Raw genomic sequence first — 23,171 nt, 5'->3', positions numbered from 1 at the left:
CTGAGCCAAATCCCCAACCCCCCACTGGGTCATTATTAAAGTGTGAGGTTTTTGCTGGTATGGTTGACCTCTTTCTATAAATTCTACTTTCTCTATGCCTTCAATAATTTCATTCCTTCATATATATGTCTTTATGTTTCCTATGTTATTGACTGAACATGGGTATCATCTCTCCTCCCCACCTCTCTTCTCCCCCCTCCTCCTATTCCAGACCTGGTATACATTTTGTCTTCTACGGTGCGATGGGTCATTTCCATAGGCACTGAGTCTGGAATTTCCTCTGTACATCTTAACCCCATCAGAAAGGGGAGGAAGCAAGAATTGCCCGCTGAGCAAGTGTCCAGTCAGGAAAGCCGGAACAGGCTCTGGGTCAGCCCTTTCCCACCAGTGGGGCCAGTGAGGATCTAGGGGAGTACTCTATGCTGTCTGGGTAGGCTTATACCTAAAATTCCTGATTTGAATCTCACTGTGGTAGTTGGGCATGCTGCTCTAGTCGCTTAAGCTTTAGGAGGCGGGTCTGTGGATTGACGGCCAACCAGGCAAGCTGTTTCGGCATGCATATCCACTGAAATATCCAGGCATTAGGAAGATGGCCACTACATATCACTGAGACATCCCTTTTGGTCCACGCCTTTTTTGGGATTTGGATTCTTAGCATCTCTAGAGGAAATCTCCAGGTTTCTCTCCTCCATTTTGTCCTCACCTCCAGTGACTGCAGGAACCACAAGAGGACACCAGGACATCGCGTCACTAGAAATGGTTCGTGCGGGCGAGTGTGGTAGTGGGGTACAGCTCTTGTCTGCAGAGGAGTCTCCTCTAATTCTGATGAGCCTCAGAGCCGGATCCTCGGGGTGGAGCTGTGCCAGCAGCCAGATCCGATGTCTGCTCTCTTGCTGAGCGCTCAGTGAGCAGATGTATCTGGGCTCTGGCACTGCTGGGTCTCCACAGATTGGATGGTATTGGCAGAGTGTGGTGGAGACTAGGTACGCGGGTTAGGGGTTCGTGTATCAGAGGAGGTAAGAGGTGTGTTGACCTCTTAGTCCTATGTGTGTTATTCTGAAACATATAGAGACATGAATCTTTTTGCACTGTCACGATTTATTAAATAAGCAATAAATTCTTTTTCCTTGATGGCAGTTTTCCAAGTAAGCTTAATTTTGCTTACTCTCTGGCTATGGGCAGCCGCTGCTTTTTTTCTTTCTTTCTTTCTTTCTTTCTTTCTTTCTTTCTTTCTTTCTTTCTTTCTTTCTTTCTTTCTTTCTTTCTGTTTTTTCGGAGCTGGGGACCGAACCCAGGGCCTTGCGCTTGCTAGGCAAACGCTCTACCACTGAGCTAAATCCCCAACCCGTCGCTGCTCTTTTATTCCAATCTTAATCATTAATGTTAAACCACACATTAACATTTTACAACAAAAATAAACCAACCCACAGGTTGCAGAATGGTTATGAAAGTGTTAGGAAGGCTTGAGAGAGCACAAAGCTTTACAGAGTCCAGGCATTGGAACTGATACGGAGACGAAGAGAGGTCTGTTGGGATTGAACACTTCTCGTGCACCGGAGAAACCGCACTGAAACCGAGGACAAACGCAGGAGTTCTTGCCTGTGGTTATTCTCCTTCTCTCGTCAGCTGGCCCGGTGATCACTGCCTGTGTGCCACACTCTGGTTTTGGGGTGCTCCTTCTATAAGTTCAGGTGGGGGGTTGCATATAATGTGGTTGATAAACTCGTGTGTTTTTGATAAAACTTGGTATGTTTTCAGGAGTTGTTTATCGATGTCACTTTGTGCTCCTGGAGCACTGGCTGGGCTCTTATGCTTAAAATTCGAGTAAATCAGATTAAAGTTGTTGATTAATATCATGAGCCATTCTAGGCTTGGCACGACCTACGGCATAAACTAGCTGCAAGCAGTTCCCCCTCTTTTCCTCGCCCCACGTCTCATTCGTCTCAGTGGCACCTGCTTTCTCAATGAGCCTTGCCCGTTGCTGTAGCTCCATTCTGTCACTGTGGTAACATACTCTGACTGAGAGCAGCATGGCTCGCGAGGAAAGGGTTCTTTTGGCTTATATTTGCAGGTCACAGTCCATCACTGAAGGCATTCGGAGGAGAAGCTCAGGCAAGCACTTGGAGCAGATGTCCTTGCTGGCTTACTTATAAACTCACGCTAAATTAGCTTTCTTAGACAACCCAGGACCACCTGCCCGGGGAAGCTGCCTTTCACAGTAGGCTGGGCCCTCCTACATCCATTAATTATCCAGTCCTCCAAAGACACACCCACGTGCAATCTGGTCCAGACAATTTCTCAATTGAGATGCTCTTCTCGGATAACTGGGTCAAGTTGACAGTTAAAGCTAACCAGGATGCTGATTCAAGGGAATCTTCCTCCAAATCCCCTAACCTGTGCTCTTAGGTTAAGGATTTTTAGGACTGGCACTGAATCCCTGACTTTCCAAGTCCTCCTGACATTGTCAGATTCACAGAAAGGGAAATCCATATACCTGGGGTGGATAGGGTTGGCCCCTGTCATACTGATTCAGTTTGTTTCTAAATAATGTTTGAAAATGGAAGTCCTGGTAGAGGTAAGCCATGACTGTATGGGAATGTATTGAGATAGGGGAAAGCCCAAAGTGTTGGGCTAAAGAAAGCTCTTCTCCTTTTTCCCCCTCAGTTAGTATTTTATTCAGATAGCAGTCTCATTACCCACGGTCCAAGAACATTCATATAAGAACTCAAATTGGAAGCTAAAGTTTGGTCTTCAAACATAGCCAACAATGCCATGTTTGCCTATGATCTTGCCGATATAAAACCACATTCACACCTCAGTGGCCACCAAACCGTTCAGCACAGCTTCCCTAACTGTAAGGTGTTTGAAACCACCAGTCTTAGCACTTTGATTTTTTTTTCATGCTCTGAATAGCTGTAGGGATTTCACCAGGGTTTGGGGGAACCAGCTCAACCTTGGTGTAGTGCCAAAATGTGGCCAATCCAGGCTTCGAGTAAGTCACGGCAGCAGCCACCATCGACAGTGCCTTCTCGGCGAAGTTACAGATGAACTTGGCCATGGTCTAAGGTGGAAGGTTCGTCTCCTCGAACCACCAGCTGAATGTCACTCCATAAAAAGAAAGCTGTTCTTAAACCAGGATAAATAGGAACAGACAAAACCTAGGAGGATCAAGGTACCACAGTTAGCTCCTGGGTTAGAACAGTTATCTCTGAGGTCATCTGTGTTTAGGACTATGGTAAGGACGTGCTGGTTCAGGATAAGACTGGGACAGTGATCACACGCCTAGAGGAAAGAGACAAACTTTAGGAAAATCTTCCAAGAAGAGCATTCTATGTCTCGACTAGCTCAAGTGTTCAGGCTAAATGTGGGGATCTGGGTTTCTCTGAGTAGCAGGTATCAATCTGTCCAAATTATTTCCCAGAGCTGAGGATGCCAACCAGGTTTGTTCTTGTGTATAAACACTCCCTGCAACTGCTACACCTTCTTTATGTCAACTGTTGTTAAGAACTCCAGAATTTGAAGTGCATAGACTCTCACTGTCTTTGTTTTTTTTAGTTTTTCTTAATGTGTGATGAAGATTGGTTGGTGACATAAGCATCTATTTATTGCCAACTTTATCGCGGACCCCACATCAGGTTTTATAGGAAGACATTCAATAACTTATTTAACTCTTTGTGACCTGCCTGAGCTTTCCAGCTTTGACACCACAGCTTTGTTCGTTTGTTTGAGACAGGGTTTTTCTGTGTAGCCCTGGCTGTCCTAGAACTAGCTCTGTAGACCAGCCTGGCCTCACTTGGAGGGCATCAGACCCCCTTACAGATGGTTGTGAGCCACCATGTGGTTGCTGGGAACTGAACTCAGGACCTCTGGAAAAGCAGCCAGTGAGTGCTCTTAACCATTGGGCCATCTTGCCAGCCCCCACTTAATTCTTTTTATGCGTACTTTAGAGCAGTTCTTTACATCAGAACGCTACTTGAACCTCCTTTCTCCTTTGAAAGCAGTTCCCTTTTTGCTTTAACATTCTTGTTCCAAAATTATATCATATTGCTATAATTTTGAATACCTTTTTAACGTTGGTCATTTCCTTTTTGTCTTACTTTTACAGAATTTAGAAAATACTTTTCTCAATAAAATAGCTCCATACTTACAGAGATGTATTTCTTTTTAATTATTAGAGTAAGTGTGCATGTGCGAACAGATGCCCATGGACTCCAGAAGTTCCAGGAGTTCCAGGTGGTTGCTGTTGGAGCACTGTCTAAGAACGGAGTCAGCGAGATTTCTGAGTGCTTTTGAGAAAACTCTGAGAAAACAAGACAAGAATAGTATGACCCCAGTTTCCTCAAAACTACGAAATTGATATTGGAGCATGTTCTTGTGCTCCTCCCAGGTATAACAGACAGAAGTGAGTTTATTTCAGATTATTCATTACAACCTTCTACTGTTATTTGTTTATATGTGTCTACAGAAAAACATTTTTTGCCACAAGTAGCTTGTCCTTGTGATTGTACATTTATTCATGTGATTCCTTGTAACTCTCAGTGTAAAAACTGTGATGCTCTGAATAAAGTTGGCTATTGCATGAGACTTTAGTCTGCCTCCGTTTATTGGCTCCATTCTCCCAGCTGAAGCAACTCCACATCCCACGCCTGGCATTAAATCAAAACATGCTCTGATAATATTTTTGTGTTTTTCAAAGGAACCAAAACTCCAAAATTGTCAATACATTCTAGTTACATTATGAACTAGGAAATATTTGGAATAATTTAACTTATTCATCTTATGGGTCATTCTGTTTTTATATATACAATATGAAATGTAAGCACATGTAGATAATATTTATATTCATAAAACCATATATAGATAGATGAATATCTATATATTTATATATCTCTATATCTATCTATCTATATATCTTTCTTTCTATCTATCTATCTTTCTATCTATCTATCTATCTATCTATCTATCTATCTATCTATCTATCTATCTATCTATCTATCTATGTGCTTGGTACTGGTAGAGGCCAGAAGTGGATATTGCATCCTCTGAAGCTATAGTTATAGACAGTTATGAGACTGGAGTTATGACACCATTCTGTCATCTCTCCAGCCCCTTTCTTTCTTTGCTTTGTTTTCTTTCCTTTTAGAGACAGTCTCACTGCATTAAGTTGCTAGCGTGGAGCTCACTCATATCAGACTGGACTTCAACTCACCAGGACCTTGCCTCTGCCTCTCCAGAGGTAGAACTAAAGGTGTGTACCACCGGCCCAGCCAAAACCTGTACTCTTTAAAGACATGATTTTAATATTAACACTGTAGAAAAGTTACAACTTCATTAACCATATCCGTAAGCAGTAACAAGTTTTTAAATTTCAATTTCGTTTTCATTTTTTTTTTTTTAACTCCTATGCAGGCTAGGATAAGAAACTTGGGTGGGAGGGGGAAACTTATTTTAATTTATGGTTTTTGGGCTTTTTTGTTTTTTTTTTTTAAGATTTATTTATTTTATTTATATGTTAGTACACTATAGTTCTCTTCAGACACTTCAGAAGAGAGCATCCCATTACAGATGGTTGTGAGCCACCGTGTGGTTGCTGGGAATTGAACTCAGGACCTCTGGAAGAGCAGTCAGCGCTCTTAACCGCTGAGCCACCTCTCCAGCCCATGGTTTTGGTTTTTTATAGTAGAGAAAGCCCACATATTCGGGTAATAGTTCTAATACCTTAGTGACAGTTGTACACTACAAATACATCTTAAAAACATAAGGTATCTCTGAATGTACCCAATCTCATCTGCTCTCGGGAGCCAAGCGGGGCCTGGTTAGTACTTGGAGAGATTCCGTCTGGGAATACGGGGCACTGAGGGCTCCTTTTTCCTTTTTTTTTTTTTAAAGTAACGTATTAACAATAATTTCTCTTGGGTAACTTTGTTTAAAGAATGTAGTTTACAACCAGGTTTAAATGTAATGAGTCTTCTGTTGTAAACAAAACTGCTGTAAAGTGGATTCCTGAGGGATGGCGTGCGTTTGGATTGGCTGGGAAACACCTGTACTGGAACTGTCAGGCCATGTCATTTTATTATTTTGATCCCAAATAAGCAGTATTTATTTTCCTTCTTTCTTTTTTATTTTTAAATTTACTTTACATACATCCCTATCACAGCCCCCATCCCTCCTCTCTTTTCAATCCCACCCTTACAAATCTCTCCCCCACTGGACCCTCCTCTTCTCTTCAGAGAGGGAGAGTCCCCCTTGGGTACCACCTCACCATGAATTCTAGTAGGACTAGGCGCATCCTCTCCCCCTGAGGCACAATCAGGCAGTTCAGCTAGGGGAAGGGGACCCAATGACAGGGAACAGAGACAAAGACAACCCCTGCTCCACTTGTTAGAGGTCTCACATAAAGACCAAGCTGCTACAAATGTGTAGGGGTTCAAGGTCTAGCTTTTGGGTCTCCCCCAGGTTGGTGACCTAGGCTCTGTGAGCCCCCATTGTCCCAGGTTAGTTGACTCTGTGGGTCTTCTTGTGGTGTCCTTGACCCCTTTGACTTGTTCACTTCTATCCCCCCACTCTTCCATAAGACTCCTCAGGCTCTCCTGATGTTTGGCTGTGAGACTTTGCATCTGCCTCCATCCATTGCTGGATGAAGCCTCCAATTAATTACCAGAGATGTTCTCCCTGCCCTGGTTTACACTCTCACTTCCAGCCCTCTTCAGCCCCCCTTCTATCTACACCTGATTGCCATCCTATTTCTCATTTTCAGCTCCCTTCCTACCCAGTTCCCTCTCTCCCATCACCTCCAATGACTGTTTACTAAACTATTTCTAGTTTCTGGCTATTATAAATAAAGTTGTTATGAACATAGTTGAGCCATGTATGAACGAAGTTGAGTATGTCTGTGCTATAGTGGGGCACCTTTTGTGCATATGTCCAAGAGTGAAATAGCTGGGTCTTGAGGTAGAACTATTCCCATTTTTCTGAAAAACCACCAAATTGATTTCCAAAGTGTTTGTGCCAGTTTGCACTCCCACCAGCAATGAAGGAGTGTTCCCTTTGCTCTGTATCTTCCCAAGCATGCGCTGTCTCTTGGGTTTTTGTCTTAGGCATTCTGATGGGTTTAAGATGGAGTCTCGGAGTTATATTGATTTGCATTTCCCTGCTGACTAAGGACGCTGAGTGCTTCTCGGCCATTCGAGATTCCTCTGTTGTGAATTCTCTGTTTAGCTCTGTATCCCATTTTTAATTGGGTTACTTGGAGTACTTATTTTGTTTGACAAGGTACCTTAGGAAACATGCTGTCTCTGCCTTCTCAGTGGTTGTTGAAGTTTCCTGGCTCTCTCAGAAGGAAAAACAAACCTGAACGGGGATCTAGAACCTGTTTTCTTTTTCTCTTCCTTTTTTTTTTCTGCTTTCTATAAAACGTCTCCCTAATTCTTCCTGCCTTTTTTCCTGTCTCACTTATCTTTTCCGTTTTTTACACTGAAACAATGCCTTACCTCTGGATAAAATTAATTCATAATCTCACCCCTTCTTTTTTTAAAACTTTGTTTTAAAAACATATCTTCATACCCTCATCCTTTTAACATTTCCCTCGCAAGAATCACAGAGTGACCACTCGGGCTTCCGTGAAGATGTTTCAGTTCTGCCATCCATTGCCTCGTCATCGGCGCCTGAAACACCCTTAACGTTGCATCTCTCATTTCTTTAAAGTGAGGACTATTGGGACGGCACGCCCGAAGTTTGCCGCTACCTAGTTCTGATGAAGCCTCTGATGCTTGAAGACAGAGCTTCTGCCAGGTGCAGCTTTGTGCTCAGAAGCATTTCCTGCTGTCCTAATGCCTCTGAAGAGGTTTTGGTTCAAAGGTGCTGATCTCAAATTACAGCTCCTTTTTCAGTCTTTGTGTCATGTAAGTTCCAGTAAGCATGTCCCCTTAAATGAACTGTTTGAATCATTCAATGGATTTCCTAACCAAAAGCTTAAAATTCTTCTATATTCCTCCTGTATAAACCATAGCTCTCTAAAGGAGCCGATAGAATGAATGCCCACATGTGTGCGTGCGCGCACGCACGCACGCACGCACGCACGCAGGCAAGCCCGCGCACGCGCACACCTGCCCACAGGATTTATTAGAATGGCGTATAGGCTATGGTGCCAGTTATCGTAACGGCTGACTCACCTCTCTGACCCTGCATCATTAAGTCTTACTCAAATTTATTTAAGAATACTCTCTTAGAAAGCAGGTACACACTTCTAAACGTAGTTTATAGTGAATCGCAGAGAATATATTCAAGTCCCTCACAAGTGGTGAGAAGAGTGATTAAATGCCTAGTTGTCTTAGTCACTGTTCTATTGTTGTAAAGAGACTCCATGACCAAAGCAACTCTGTTGAGCGGTGTTTTTCCTCCCATGCCCCTCTTCCCAGAAATAATGACTTTGAGACTCAATTATGTTTACAAACACCTTGGCTGTAAGCTTTGGCTTGTTCTCCAATAACCTCATAATTTATATTCCGTTTATTCTAATCTACTTTCTGCCAAGTGACTAGTTAGTCTGCTCAGCTCTCTTGTATTTGTGCCTCCCCACCCCCATCCCCAAGTGCAGGCCTGGCTTTATCCCAGAATCCTTTATGTCTACCATACGTCTCACCTTCTATTCTACCCTTTCCTGTGGGCGGTATGTTTGTTTATTGACAGGTGATGTATCAATACAGTACACAAGAGATTTCTCTAGTTCCTAACCTAAATGAACTCTCTCTCTGGTTTTGGTAGGGCAGGAGGGTGCTGGGAATAGAACTCCAGTCCTCTGGAAAAGCAGCCAGTGCTCTCAACCAGAACCAGCTCTTTTTTTTTTTTTTGAGGCATGGTTTCTCTGTGCAGTCCCAGCTATCCTGGAACTCACCCTGGAGAGCAGTCTGGCCAGGAACTCAGAAGTCCACCTATCTCTGCCTTCTGAGTGCTGGGGTTAAAGGCACACACCACCACTATCTAGCTTGAATCAGCTTCTTCAAGCTTCATCGTTCAGACAATATTCTGAAACTAACCAAATAGTTTCTCTCTGATAACCACATGGAAATGCAGTATGGGTTCAGAGAGAACGGGTGATATAAAGGTGAGACGTTGTTGACATCAGTTGTTTAGGAAAGCCACATCATTTTACCATTATGTATGGAGGAGTCACTCTTAATCATAGTCCCAGATACCAAGAAAAATAGAACTTATTCCTTCAGCATTTATAAAAATATGTAGTCTCGGGATAGCTAATACCAGATTTTCTTTGGGAGATTTGATAATCAAAATTTGTTCTATAAGTTGTTACAGTGACTCAATTGACAAAGAGAAATTAGCACAACTTATGAAGGCAAGGGTTGTCCTGTTCTGCTGATGCTTTACCAGAGTGTTCCAGTCGACTGTCAGAACTGCTGTATTAGAGAATATTCGTATGTGTGAACAGCTTGAGAGCATGGTGACCAAGACAACTTGAATATATGGAACTTGGAATATGGTCTCACAGTAAGTCCTTGTGAAGCCTAGGCCTCTGGTACCATGAAGTTTGTCCCTGTCAAAATGCATGTGGGCTCTTTCAGGAGTCGGGGACCTTTGAGGATGCAGCTGTGCACTTCACCGTGAAGAAGTGGGCTCTGCTGGATCTATCCCTAAAGGAGCCCTACAAAGACGTGATGAAGGGAATTTTGAGAAATGTGGTCTCCACAGGTAAAGACATCGTTCTCATAATAGGTCATTCATCATTGCTGCTGCAGGAACTGAAATACGGTAAAGAACCATTTGGTTATACTTTCCGGGCAGGGAGACACCATGATCATGAAGGTGTTTTCCTAGAGTGAGGCTCATCTACTGTACTTGGGATGTGCTGACCCCTGAGATTTCCCCAAATGCAGAAAACTTGAGTGCATGATTGGTGGTAATGGGATATAGACTGTGTTCACACTCTGACCTTAAAAAAAGGGGGGGTGGGTGGGTAAATATGTGAAATGGGATTACTTCACGACTTTAGCTGGACTCTACTAATGTTTTTAGTGCAATATCATGATTATTATTGATCTTAATTTGTATTTTAGGAAACACCAAAAGATTGAAAAATGAATACCAAAATTCTGGGAGAAAACTAAGGTAATCCAGGCTCCTCAAGGATTATGGTATCATAGGACATTTTACCAAGAGATAAAAGATACAAATATACCAAGCTTCAACATGAGTTGATCTCAGGAAATTGTCTCCAAAATTGCCAATATGTTTCACGTCGTCAGTAAGAACATCTCAGATATTCAAGTATTGGAAACAATGGGAGTGTCATGATGCCAGGAGTGAAACTCAATCATACATCACATGTACAAACTTTACACCATATACATTATGGAAAATGAAGTATCAGTTTATCTACCATCTCAGGTAGGAGGTGCATATGAAACAAAAATCAGAGAACCCTTTGCACAGGAACAAATAGTTGATATAACACATATAGGTGGGATTGGGGTTGTACCTTTAATCCTAGCACTTGGGAGTCAAAAGCGGGTGGTTCTCTGATTTACATGCCACTCAGCACTTCAAAGTGAGACGCTATCTCAAAAACAAACAAGCAAAGAAAAACCCAAAGACACCTCAATATAGACATTTGTCTCGGATAGTGTTTTTATTATTGTGAAGAGATACCATGACCACAGCAACTCTTACAAAGGAAAACATTTCATTGGAGCTGGCTTACAGGCTCAGAGGTTTAGTCTGTTACTGTCCTGGCGTAAAGCATGGTGACATGTAGGCGGATGTGGTGCTGAAGAGGAGCTTCAGGCAGAAGGGAGAATGATGCTGAGCCTGGCTTGACCCTGTGAAACCTCAAAATCCACCTAGTGACACACTTCCTCCAACAAGGCCACACCTTCAATATTGCCACTCCCTATGAGTTTATAGGGGCCATTTTTATTCAAAACACCACAACGTTCAAGTAGTCCAAAATACAACATGATTTTTGTCATTAGTATTGTGCATCAAGTTGTGCACAACATTAGTACTGAAATGTCTGTTTAAATGTGACATACCTTCGATGTTTGCCAAACATTATACCACTTGCTTTTATTATGGCTATCTTCAAATCATGCTGCATAGCGTCCAGTCAAAATATGTTCATGATCCTCAGAATTCATAGAACCAATATTTCTACTAGTAATTCATTAATAATCAAAACATGAGCAAGTCACTTTTTCATTTCTTACAGATGTCAACTGGTGGAGAAACTCCATGACGGTAAAGAGGATCATGAGTGTGCAGAGATCTTCAAACTCTCTACAGAGGGCACCGTGAACCATAAATTTCATCCAGGAGTACATATATGTCAAAGAAATGGGTTTGTCAATGTGCTCATTGGCCATTTAGCTCTAAACGTGTGACTGAAACCTAGGCCAGGGCAGAGGTCGAATGAAATTCAGCAACATGGAAGGGATGTGTATAATAATAGGAATCTGAGGACACCTCCGGCTCTCCCCAGTCCCCCGAAGTCCTGAGCATACAGAGAAATCTAATAAAACTACGCAGCCTGGTGAAGACTTCAGACTTGCTCAAGATCATGAAAGGACTCCTGCTGAAGAAAAACACCACAAATGTAAGCAGTGTGGGGAAGGTTTTACTTCCCTCCCGTCCTTGAAGAGGTGTGAACAACATTACCATGCAAAGAAATGCTTTATATGTAAGCACTGTGGGAAAACCTTTCCTTTCCCAAGTTCCCTACAAGTTCATGACAGGATTCACACTGGAGAGAAGCCCTATATGTGTAAGCAGTGTGGGAAAGCCTTTTTACAGTCCAGTTCTCCTCTAAGACATGAGAGAATTCACACTGGTGTGAAGCCCTATGTGTGTAAGCAGTGAGCAAAAGCCTTTCTGTCTTTGACTTGGTTAAGACGACATAAAGTAAGCCACAGTGACTTCAAACCCTACATGTGCAAACAATGTGGGAAGGGGCTTTTCTGCTCTACTACCTTTCAGAGTCATGAGAAGACCCACAGTGGTACAACCCATACGTTTGTTCACAATGTGAGAAAGTGGTGAGCTCTGAGAGTGCTTTGCAGAAACATAAAGTGATTCACACTGGAGAGGAGCCTTGCATCTGTAAGCAATGTGGCAAAACCTTCACTCATTTAAGTTCTCTTCAGTACCGTGCGTTGATGCACAGCAGAGAGAAACCCCGTGAATGTAAGAAATGTGGGAAAGACTTTCGGTCTCTTAGTCACCTTAAAAAGCACGAGAGAACCTAACACTGACTGGAAACCATATGCATGTAAGCAATATGGGCAAGCTACTGTCAAGGGCATAAATCCATAGGCTTGTTTGGAAGCAATGTTTACAGCCTTTAAATGGCTGCGTTGCTGTCACATAAGCTCACTGAAGGGAAGGAGGGCTTTTGCTACCAATGTGTGAAAGTCTCCTTTAGGATTGATTTAAAACAAAAACAAAAACAAAAAACCCATGAAATAGCCGCAGTAGAGGAGAACCTTTTAAAAGATGATATGGAAGCCAGGCAGTGGTGGTGCATGCTTTTAGTCCCAATACTTGGGAGGCAGAGGCAGGAGAATCCCTGTGAGTTCAAGCCTGGTCTACAGAGGGAGTTTTAGGACAGACAAGGCTGTCCTGTCTCAAAACAGAGAAACCCTATCTAGAATAAGACCAAGATGATGATGATGGAGAAGAAGAAGAAGAGGGAGGAGGAGGAAAAGGAGGAGGAGGAGGAGGAGAAGAAAGAAGGAGAAGAAAGAGAAGGAGAAGAAGAAGAAGAAGAAGGAGGAGGAGGAGGAGGAGGAGGAGGAGAAGGAGAAGGAGAAGGAGAAGGAGAAGGAGAAGGAGAAGAAGAAGAAGGAGGAGGAGGAGGAGGAGGAGGAGGAGAAGAAGAAGAAGGAGGAGGAGGAGGAGGAGAAATGGTTTTTGTACTAAAATTTTTCTTCAATTACATGAATGAAGTCACACTGGTGAAAAGCCACATGAGTACAAGTGATGTTCAAACATTTTTGTAGTCCCAGATCACGGAAAAGGCACGGTAATGATTAGATTGCAGAGAAACCTGGTTCATGTTTGCAATGTAGAAGCCTTCACTTTCCTGCTTCCTCTAAATATGTACAAGAAGTCAACTAGAGAGGGGCTGGAGAGACGGCTCAGTGGTTAAGTCACTGACTGTTCATCCAGAGGACCCACATTTGATTCCCAACATCTACACAGAAGCCCACAACTGTCCCAGCTCCAGTTCCAAGAGACGCAGTGCCCTCTTCTGACCTCAGGGGACTTTCATGTGCATGGCACACAGACATACATGCAAGCCAATTATCGCTACACACAATAAGATAAAAAAATTTAAAGTCTTAGCAGAGAGACACCTTTTGTGTGTTGGCAACATTGAAAAGCCTCTCATTATTAGCACAGTTAGTTTCACAGACAGGAAAGAAACTACCCTAGAGTAACTTTAAATGCAGAATTTACTTTAGAAAATCTTTTTAGACTCATTGACTTCATGTGTATGAGTGTTTTGCCTGCATGTGTGAATGTGTGTCACATGTGTGTAGTGCCTGGTGAAGAGTGCCTGGAGTCACAGATGGTTGTGAGCAGCTTTGTAGGCGCTGGGATCTGAACACAAGCCCTTTATAAACACAGGGAGTGCTCTTAAAAACTGAGCCATCTCTCCAGCCCAGTAGTTAATTCTGGGCTCTTATTTCTAAATTTTGTTTTACAACGTAAGTGTAAAGCGAGTATATGAGATAGGATGACAGCTTATACCCCTGGAATGGAGAACAGTAAGTAGCACATTTGAAGAAAACAAAACAAAACAGCCGTAGAAAGAAAGTAAATCACGGTGAAATGATTCTGTACGGTTTCTTTCTTTTTTTTTTTTCTTTTCTTTTTTTTCGGAGCTGGGGACCGAACCCAGGGCCTTGTGCTTGCTAGGCAAGCACTCTACCACTGAGCTAAACCCCCAACCTCTCTGTACGGTTTCTTAAAGCAGCAATCACATAATTAGCTTGCCATTACCGAGAACTCATCTTCAGAGACCATGAGATGTGGTTTGTAATAGTGCTGGTGATTCTGTACTAGCAACCTACACCCCAGAGGCCCACATCGGAGGACAAAGACCTAATTTCCAATGATGGAGCTATGGGGAATTTGTCTAACTGGGGGACAAAGCTTGGATAAATTCATTTTCTTTGTATTTTGCTTAGAATCCAACCTTTGGACTAGGTTCAGGAAAAATATTCTTCCTAGAGGACTTAGAAACTCCTTAAAGCTCTCAGCCAGCTCAGGCCATGTGCCATCTCCATCCATGAAGGGAGAAGCTGATATCAGGGTTGTGTACGCTTTAGACTGTTGGCTATTGTTTTCTCCACCATGCATGATTGTTAACCATGGTTCCCTGGGGACTGAAATGCTGTTTTAAACAGGCTTAAGGGAAATAAAACTCTATTTGAAAACAAACAAACAAAAAAGCAGCAATCTATAGTTTAATGGGTGATTTTGCATCAAATCTGGTATGTTTCTATTTGCGCTGTGAATTGTGCTCGATTTATTGTTGAATTGACATTTAATTGTAACATGCCAATATTCATAAATGCCTTTTGTCAAGCAATTTTGGCTAATTAAAAATGAGTTTTTGAGAACATTGGAGCTGCGGATTTAGCTCAGTGGTAGAGCGCTTACCTAGGAAGCGCAAGGCCCTGGGTTCGGTCCCCAGCTTCGAAAAAAAAAAGAACCAAAAAAAAAAAAAAAAAAGAGAGAGAGAGAGAACATTGGAATTTTTGCCCGACTTTTATGTGCCTGGGTCTGACCATTTTGTGTGTACTTTTATTCTTTTTATGAACAAAAAATTTTAAGTGTGTGTATGTAAGACCATGTGTTTGTACATCTGGTGTGTGTGTGTGTGTGTGTGTGTGTGTCTGTATATATGTGTCTGTGTATATGTGTATGTTTGTGTCTCTATGTGTGTCTGTGTGTCTCTGTGTGTGTATGTTTGCGTGTGTCTGTGTGTCTCTGTGTGTGTGTCTGTTTGCATCTCTGTGTGTGTACGTGTGTGTGTGTCCATGTTCATACTGAGGCCAGGGTAACAATAACAATGGGTGGCCCGCTTTATCACTCTCTGCCTTGTTCACTTGAGAAAGCATCTCTCATTGAACCATGAGCCAAACTGACAGCCAGTCAAAGCCAGTCATCCACCTCCTCTATTCCCCATAGTGCTGGGTATATGGGCATAACTGAGGCCATGGTTGAAGCCATTCCCAGGTTCACGTGAGTGTTAAGGATTCAAACTCAGGTCTTCATGCTTGCAAAGTGCATTTATTCATGGGGATGTCTTCCAACCCCTTTAAACCATCTTTCTATTGGTTTTGTATTGTTCGTGTTTTGCGTATTTTTTCTCTCTCTAATGTTTATTTTCTAAAATTACTTTCTTATATGTCTAGGCTGCTTGGTTTTCATGTCAGCTTGCCACAGATTAGAAACAGCTGAGCCTCAGATGAAGCTCTGTCCTGATTCTCTCGATGTGAGAAGACCTACCCTATCATAGGTGGCACCTTCTGGTCCAGATAAAACCCCCTGGCAGGGGTTGGGGATTTAGCTCACTGGTAGAGCGCTTGCCTAGCAAGCACAAGGCCCTGGGTTCGGTCCCCAGCTCCGAAAAAAAGAAAAAAGGAAAAAAAAAAAAGGGTCTGGTAGAAGGGAGATCTACTCCCTTTTGTTCAGTTGGCTATCTCTCTTGCCAACCAGTTAATTTGCCCTGTTGCTACTGATGTTGATGTCACAGATATCAGACCTAGTGTTTTCAAATCTTCATTGTGGCTAGGGACCATTGGCTGTTCAGGAAACTTCTGGGCTCCTTGCACCAGATCGAGGCAGCAGAGGCCCCTCTACTCACCCAGCGACCTTCTCACCAACCCTCACAGCCACTCGCCCACCCGCTCACCCTGAGCGCCGAGACCTCAACCTTCAGGACCTAGTAATGACCAGTTCTCAGCTCTCAGATCTTTCTACTTTTTTCAGTACTTCAAAATACTTAATAAATTCCATTCCTCTAAAGAAGCCTGATAGATACAGTGCCCTTCCCTTGAGGTTGAATTATTTAAAAATTGTTTCTAGAAGAGAGAAGAATGCTAACTTTTTAAAAAGTACTAAGCAAGAGACATATGCATTAATTAGAGATCAGGTCGTGTTTACAAGTTTATTTATTTTGTGTTGTATGGCAAACAAAGGTCTCCCCTCTCTCAAAGATCCAGCTGTGTCTGCATCCTGAATGCTGGAATTAAAGGCCTGAGCAACCCAGTAGGTTGTTTTAAACAATGTCACATTGAGGTAGACTCCTGATTTCAAAGCTGCTCATTGTTGGAGGGAAAGCTCAAAGTAGAGGACAAACTTTGGCTTGAGGATACAGCATAAAGTTGAAAGTGATGCATATCGGTGTCCAATAGTCAGGTGAGTGGCTTGATGTGGTAATGATCCCAGAAGTGGTGTTAGTGTTACATATTGTCTTAGACACTGTTCTACTGCTGTGAAGAGACATCATGACTAGGGTCATTCTTTTTGTTGTTGTTGTTTTTTGAGACAGGGTTTCTCTGTATAGCCCTGGTTGTGTTGGAACTCACTCTACAGAACAGGCTGGCCTTGAACTCAGAGCTCCACTTGTCTCTGCTTCCGACGTACTGGGATCAAAAGCACACACCACCTACTCCTGCCGACCAAGGCAACTCCTCGGTGGTTCTCTCGGTATTCGCAAATGTTTCCTGGTACAACAATATTACAAGCTTCCTTTCAAACAACATAGGGCATAGAGGAGAAACCTGAACGATTTCATTCAAGTCCATCACAGTGAAACCATAAGACCCTGTGGTGACTGACAGGAGCCCAGGTTACTTAAATCCACAGGAATCACTGAAAAGCCAGCCCCCAGCATAGGGCTTGGTTTCTTAGAGCTTCGTTCCCGCTGCTCCTGTACAACTTCCAAGTTTCTCAGTGTCGGATCTCCTTACCCTAATGATTGGTTCTTGTGAACTCTGTAATTCTCTGACTAGCCTGGGCCTTGTGTCGTGAGAATGATTCACATGAGTCTTTCCTCCCTGCCTCGGGAGAAATGTTTAAATTTGCAAGGAATAACCAAACAAGACTCCAGTTCCTTTGCATGCTCTTGTTTGTTTTCAAGACAGGTTCTCTCCTGTTCAAGTTTCTCCTCTATGCCCTATGTGGTTTGGCCGTCCTACTCAGGCTGACCTTGAACTCACAGAGGTCTCTGCCTTCCAAGTGCTGGGATTAAAGGCATATGCGACAACACCCAGCTCTGCTTTTCTATTCCTTCTGCCCTTCGCCTGGGATGTTCCCTGACTGGAATGTGTAATGCGGGAGGTGGGGCTACAGATGTCTGATTCTTCTCCCTCATGTATGGCTGATAACCAATGTCATGTATGGCCACAACGATAGTCACCTCTCAGGAACTGCACCAGTAACAAATAAATGTAGTAACTTACCATCATAAAGAAGCTTTCCTCCATGACAGAGATAGAAAACTGATTTTTTTTGGGATATAAACACCAATTTGTAGATGGTAATTTGATAGACATTTCACATTTGTTAGCATTCTGTCTAAGCTCCACCCCGCCACAGGCAATAGCCAGGTATACCTGACAGTACAAAACGGGCTGCTTGCCCCTTCCTTAGTCTTTTGCTTCCTCTTGCTCCCTCTTTCCCTCTTGCTCTTACCCTCTTCCCCCTTTGTCCCTTCTCTCCCCATTCTCCTCCCCCTTCCCTGCATGTGCTCATGGCCGGCCTCTACTCCTCTACTTCTCTCTCTCTTTCTCTGCCCTACTACCCTCTTAACTCCCCTCCCCGTGCCCAGAATAAACTCTATTCTATCCTATACCATCGTCATATGGCTGGTCCCTCAAGGGGAAGGGATGTCTCAGCAGGGGCCTGCTGAGGCACCCCCTTTCCTCAGACCGCCATAGAATATATCCCCCCTCTCTTTATCCCTTTATAAATACAACACTGGGGCTGGGACATATGCTCTCTTTATCTTTTTGTAAACACATCAACCTTCATTTTACAAACGATAGCCATTCCTTCCTCCATGAAGCACACACCTTCCCAGCCATGGGCTCTCGCCATAACTACAGTACTGTTAGCTCTCTCTCTTTTTTTTTAAAGGATTTATTTATTTTATATATATGAGTACACAGTAGCTGGCTTCAGACACACCAGAAGAGGGCATCAGATTCCATTACAGATGGTTGTGAGGCACCATGTGGTTGCTGGGGTTTGAACTCAGGACCTCTGGAAGAGCAGACAGTGCTCTTAACCACTGAGCCATCTCTCCAACCCTGTTAGCTCTCTCTTACAGCTGAAGCTTTAAATGCACTTTGCTTCACACAGAACAATTATGCTACACTTTCTTGCCTATCTTGCCTAGCATGTTGGTGTCATAACACACAAGGTGCATACCGAGTGGTACCATTGCTAACAATTCTCTCCCTTAGGCCACACGACACCTTTCTGCGTTGTGCAGGCCTGTCAGCAAGGAGACAGATTTCCAGCTCTGTCTCAGCCCAACTTCCCATGTCCTACCTCTGTATGTTGTCAGCAGCAGGGGCTTGCCCATAGCAACCTCACCATTGACAGTAGTGGGCCCATATACTGGGGCCTTCGGGCTCCAGTAGCTGAGAACTTATAAAGAGGTGTCTCATCACGGCCATGGGGATTTTCATTCAACAATTTATGGCTTTTGGACAGCGCCCTTCGCCCAACACCCTTCCCACCTGCACAACCCTCCTACCTCAACCTCCACTTCCACCCTCACCCCACCCCACTTCTGCTTCCAGGTCCATTTGACTTAAAACTTTTTTTTTCTAAGTATGCTTTACCCGGGGCTGGGGATTTGGCTCAGTGGTAGAGCACTTGCCTAGCATGCGCAAGGCCCTGGGTTCGGTCCCCAGCTCCGAAAAAAAGAAAAAAAAAAAAAAAGATTGACCTCTGGCCTAAACATGCGCCTGACTCATGTGCCCATGCACCAGCACCCATACAAAAACACAAAGAAACTAAACCTTAAGTATGCTTTACCCTTCAAGAAATTGAATAAATTCTTTATTATCAATATGACAACAGGCGAACAGAACACGATGAGCTTGGGAATCAAGAATTCATGACATTTTCTATCCCCATTTCTTAATTTTTAAAATTTGTGTCATACACATTGGTGTTTTGCCTGCATGTGTGTCCATGTGAGGGAGTTGGATCTGCTCATATGGGTACTGGGAATTAAAATCCCTGTCGTCTGGAAGAGCAGCCATGGGTTTCAACCACTGATCCACCTCTCCTTATTTTAATTTTCTTTCAGGTGTTCCCTTTACTTTTCTCCAAGATAGTTTGAAATCTATAAGACACAAGAGTATTAGTATTATGTAAAAAATAATTTCAGAGAATACACTGGTTCATCGCTATCCATTCCCATTGTCAGTTGGTATTGGATGCATAAGGGAATATCGAAAGGAAATGCTTGCACTTAAAGACCCCTTCCTTTGTATTAAATGTGTCTCCAAGAAAGCTATGCCTGGGGGATGGAGGGACGGCTCCTTGATTAGGTAGAAGCACTGTTCTTACAGAGCACCTGAGTTCAGTTCCCAGCACCCACATTCTGCAGCTCACACCTACAGTTCCGGGGGATCCGCCACGACTTTCTGGCCCTTGTGGACACTAGATGAAGGTGCACATACAGAGAGACACACAGATGCAGACACAGCTAAAAATAAAATCTTCAGAACAGAAAGCCATGTTGAGTAAAGCAGCATGGCAGACGACAGTTCCTAATCCACCTCTCTATAAACCACAATCCTCCCCTGGAGCCACGTGCCTCATTCATCTTTAGGTGCAGTAGCGGCAGAGGGGTCCCTGCACATGACCCTACCACCAATGGTCTTGTTGGGGACAGCTTGCGTTTCTTGGCAAAGAATGGGACCGAGATGTTAGGCAGTGCCACGCCATTTTGTAAAGCACCTAGATTTTGGTTGAACTAAATGATTTCTGTAACCACAGTAGTCTGATTTCCAGTATTTAAAGCCATTCTTTGTGTGTGTGGTTCTTTCTTTCTTTCTTTCTTTCTTTCTTTCTTTCTTTCTTTCTTTCTTTCTTTCTTTCTTTCTAGATTATTGCTGTTCCTGCTCCAGGGTTATGGAGCATTTATCCTATATAATGGCTAACCAGGCTTAGGTTTAACTGACTGCTCATTGTCTCCCTCTTGCAACAGGCAATCGCAGACCTGAAATGGAGCTTTATAGTGTCCTCCCCACTATTTCTTTTCTGCCCTATAACCACCGTAGCGCTGGCAGATGGAGAAGCTTTGATTTGACTCCTTTTGTAGGCCTTTTTCTGAATAAAGGCCTTCCCTGTCTTGTCACCCATTCCCTTGTCTTTCCTACTCAAACATTCCTAAGTGGGGACAGAGTCATGTGCTAGCCTCCCAGTCACCTGCTAGAGCTGGATCTGGTTTGAACTATCCCCTGGTTAGTAATGTGTCCCTTCTCTTTCCACCACCGTAGTGACTGAATGGAACACAAACCAGATGCATTAACTCTCCCCTATTGTACATTTTTTGTTGCAGGGGTTAATATAGAATATACTCGGAAGGTAATTGCCCATCCTCAGGACTAGTTTTCTTAAAAACAAAACAAAACAAGCTGTTTGTGACCATTCAGCCTTCTGTGAACTACTGCTTAGACTTTAAATATTTTCAGAAGTGAGTACGTGCCCCATTTTCTTTATTACTACTATTTTTCCTTACGATCTCCATCTCAACACAAGTCTTCCCATGCTTGACTTTGAGTGACCAGGAGAGTCCCCTTTGTCTGTTTTGCTCTTCTCTCACTCCCCCTCCTTGGCTTGGTTTACTATTTTAGGAACAGTTTGTTCAAATGATTCATAGATTTCCTCCCTCAGAATATGTCACAACAGGGGCTTCAGCTCAAAACCAGACTGCATCAACCTCTTCGTTAGTTCTCATATGAACATGGTCCTATTTTGACCAAGTGAACTAGCCAGTGAGTACCACCTGTGATGGCTACTCTTGACAGTCAACTTGACTACATCTGGAATTAACTAAAACCCAAAAATAGAGGACAAGTTTGTGAGGGGTTTTTTGCTTGGATTTGAAGTGGGAGGCTCCACTTCTAATACAGGTTTTTGATGTAGAAAGGCAAAACTTGAACCCAGATTTTTTTTTTTTTGAGCTGGGAAAACCTACCTCTACTCTGGGTCACACCTTCTTGTGAACGTTTATATAAGAACACAGAGGAAGGATGCTTTTGCTCTTTGCCTGCTTGCTCTTACCTTACTAGCAAATCCATTCCTTCACTAGCATTAGAACCTACTTCTTCATGATTCCATTGTACACTGAAGACCAGCTGGGACACTCAGCCTTGTGGACTGAGTGACTACCAGATTCTTGGACTTTCTGTTCATAGCCAGCCACAGTAAGATTAGTTAGACTACAGCCTTTAAGTCATTCTAATGTGTCCCCTTTCTATATATTTCTAGAGTCCAGATTATTACAGATTTTGGTACCAGAAGTTGTTCTAGAGCAGCAGAAGTATAAGGTTGAATTGGTTAAGTATCCAAAAGAGGGTTTTCATGCCAACACACAGTTACTGAAGCCTACCAGTTAGTGAGGCCTTTGCTGAGATGAGAGCTTAGAGAGCTCTCATAGTGAACTATTTTTACATACTCAGGGAGATAAAGGTATTTGATTATCCCCATTCACCAGTTGTGGGTGGCAATGGATTTGTTGATTCTGGCTACATGCTCTTCCATAGGACCTTAGTTTGGTTCCTGGCACCCAAGTCAGGCAGCTCACAAGCACCTGTAACTCCAGCTTTGGAAAAATCTGACACCCCTGCTGGCCTTCTTGGACATCTAGATCTTAATACATTCACACACACACACACACACACACACACACACACACACACACACACACGGGCACTTAAAAATAAGACAGTAACTAACAGTTTAGCTTATGACTAACCAGTGATAAATAGAAATAAACGGTATAGCATTTTCTATGTAAAGCTGTGTATGGGTAGATGAGCATAAATAGTGTCTACACAGGCTCACATTTTCACACTGTTGTACGACAACAAATCGGCTCATAAGATGAATAAGTGCTCACATAAATTAAGCCAGTTGAATTAGTCCAAATATTTCCTAATCCATAAGTAACTCAAAAGTTGAAAACTCAACATCCTGACTCTGGCAATCATGACAGATTGGCCAGCCATCCCTAACTGCCAATTAGAGACACAGTAACGAGGGCACGAGAGCGGCAGTTCTATAACTCAATCTAGGCCTACTAATTTGTCAGAAACTATTAAATGTAATTTTTATAAATGTGAAGGAGAGAGAGCTGGATGGGAGTCTAAAGCCTTGGAGGATGCAGAGCTGACTCCATGGTTTAGAGTGTTTATTATTATTATTTTTATTTTTTGAAAAGTATCCAAATTCTGTTCCAGGACCCATGTTCGGCAGCTTATAACTCCATCTCCGCGGATGCAGTGCCCTCTTCTGGCCCCCACGGGCACTTGTACACGTGTGACAAACATATTTTTTAAAAGATTTATTTTATTTAAATGAGCACACTGTAGCTATCTCCAGATACACTAGAAGAAGACATCAGATCCCATTTCAGATGGTTGTGAGCCACGATGTGGTTGCTGGGAATTGAACTCAGGACCTCTGGAAGAGCAGTCGGTGCTCTCAACCGCTGAGCCATCTCTCCAGCCCACAAACATATTTTAATAAATAAGTAAACAAATTCTTAAACAAAATCTATAGACGCAATCTAGTCAGCTTGTTGGCTGCAGCCTCAAGTATTTCAGCTTTCCTATCTACACCCGTCTTTCTAAAAGATCACTCAAAATACCTCTGTCTGCCAGTTCCCTGAGATTGTTTAAAGCCTGCACATTCTTCCCCTGGCTCACTGCAGGAATCTCTTATCTGCTCGTTGCTTCTTCCCGGGCCTCTTAAAACGCTTTCAGCACCTAGAGTAGTAGCCTTCGATTCTAGTTTCTCTTCAAGGTTTCCTTTCTTATTCCTGCCATTTCTCTGTGACCTTAGTTCTTCTTCCCTAGTCAGGCTGATGCTCGGGATATCAGGAATGTCTGCCCTGGAAG

The 23,171-nt window shown here is 43.1% G+C and overlaps 1 protein-coding gene, 1 non-coding gene and 2 pseudogenes across 2 annotated transcripts in view; 2 read left to right on the top strand and 2 right to left on the bottom strand.

Annotated features, from left to right (window-relative positions):
- Window positions 1-23,171, bottom strand: part of Ftl1l5 (ferritin light chain 1 like 5) — a 576,109-nt gene that overhangs the window by 328,475 nt on the left and 224,463 nt on the right. The gene's annotated exons all lie outside the window — the stretch shown is intronic.
- Window positions 1,346-4,934, bottom strand: LOC134479819 (ATP synthase subunit g, mitochondrial-like; annotated as a pseudogene).
- On the top strand, window positions 8,363-14,636 carry Zfp14-ps1 (ZFP14 zinc finger protein, pseudogene 1; annotated as a pseudogene).
- Window positions 9,784-9,949, top strand: LOC120093963 (U1 spliceosomal RNA). The gene has a single exon (XR_005487672.1). It is a non-coding gene; the product is annotated as a U1 spliceosomal RNA (small nuclear RNA).

This window comes from Rattus norvegicus, chromosome 7, assembly GCF_036323735.1.
Source record: "Rattus norvegicus strain BN/NHsdMcwi chromosome 7, GRCr8, whole genome shotgun sequence".
Taxonomy (NCBI): Eukaryota; Metazoa; Chordata; class Mammalia; order Rodentia; family Muridae; genus Rattus; species Rattus norvegicus.
The sequence above is the reverse complement of the archived record's forward strand: the minus strand, read 5'-3'. Positions and strand labels throughout refer to the sequence as shown.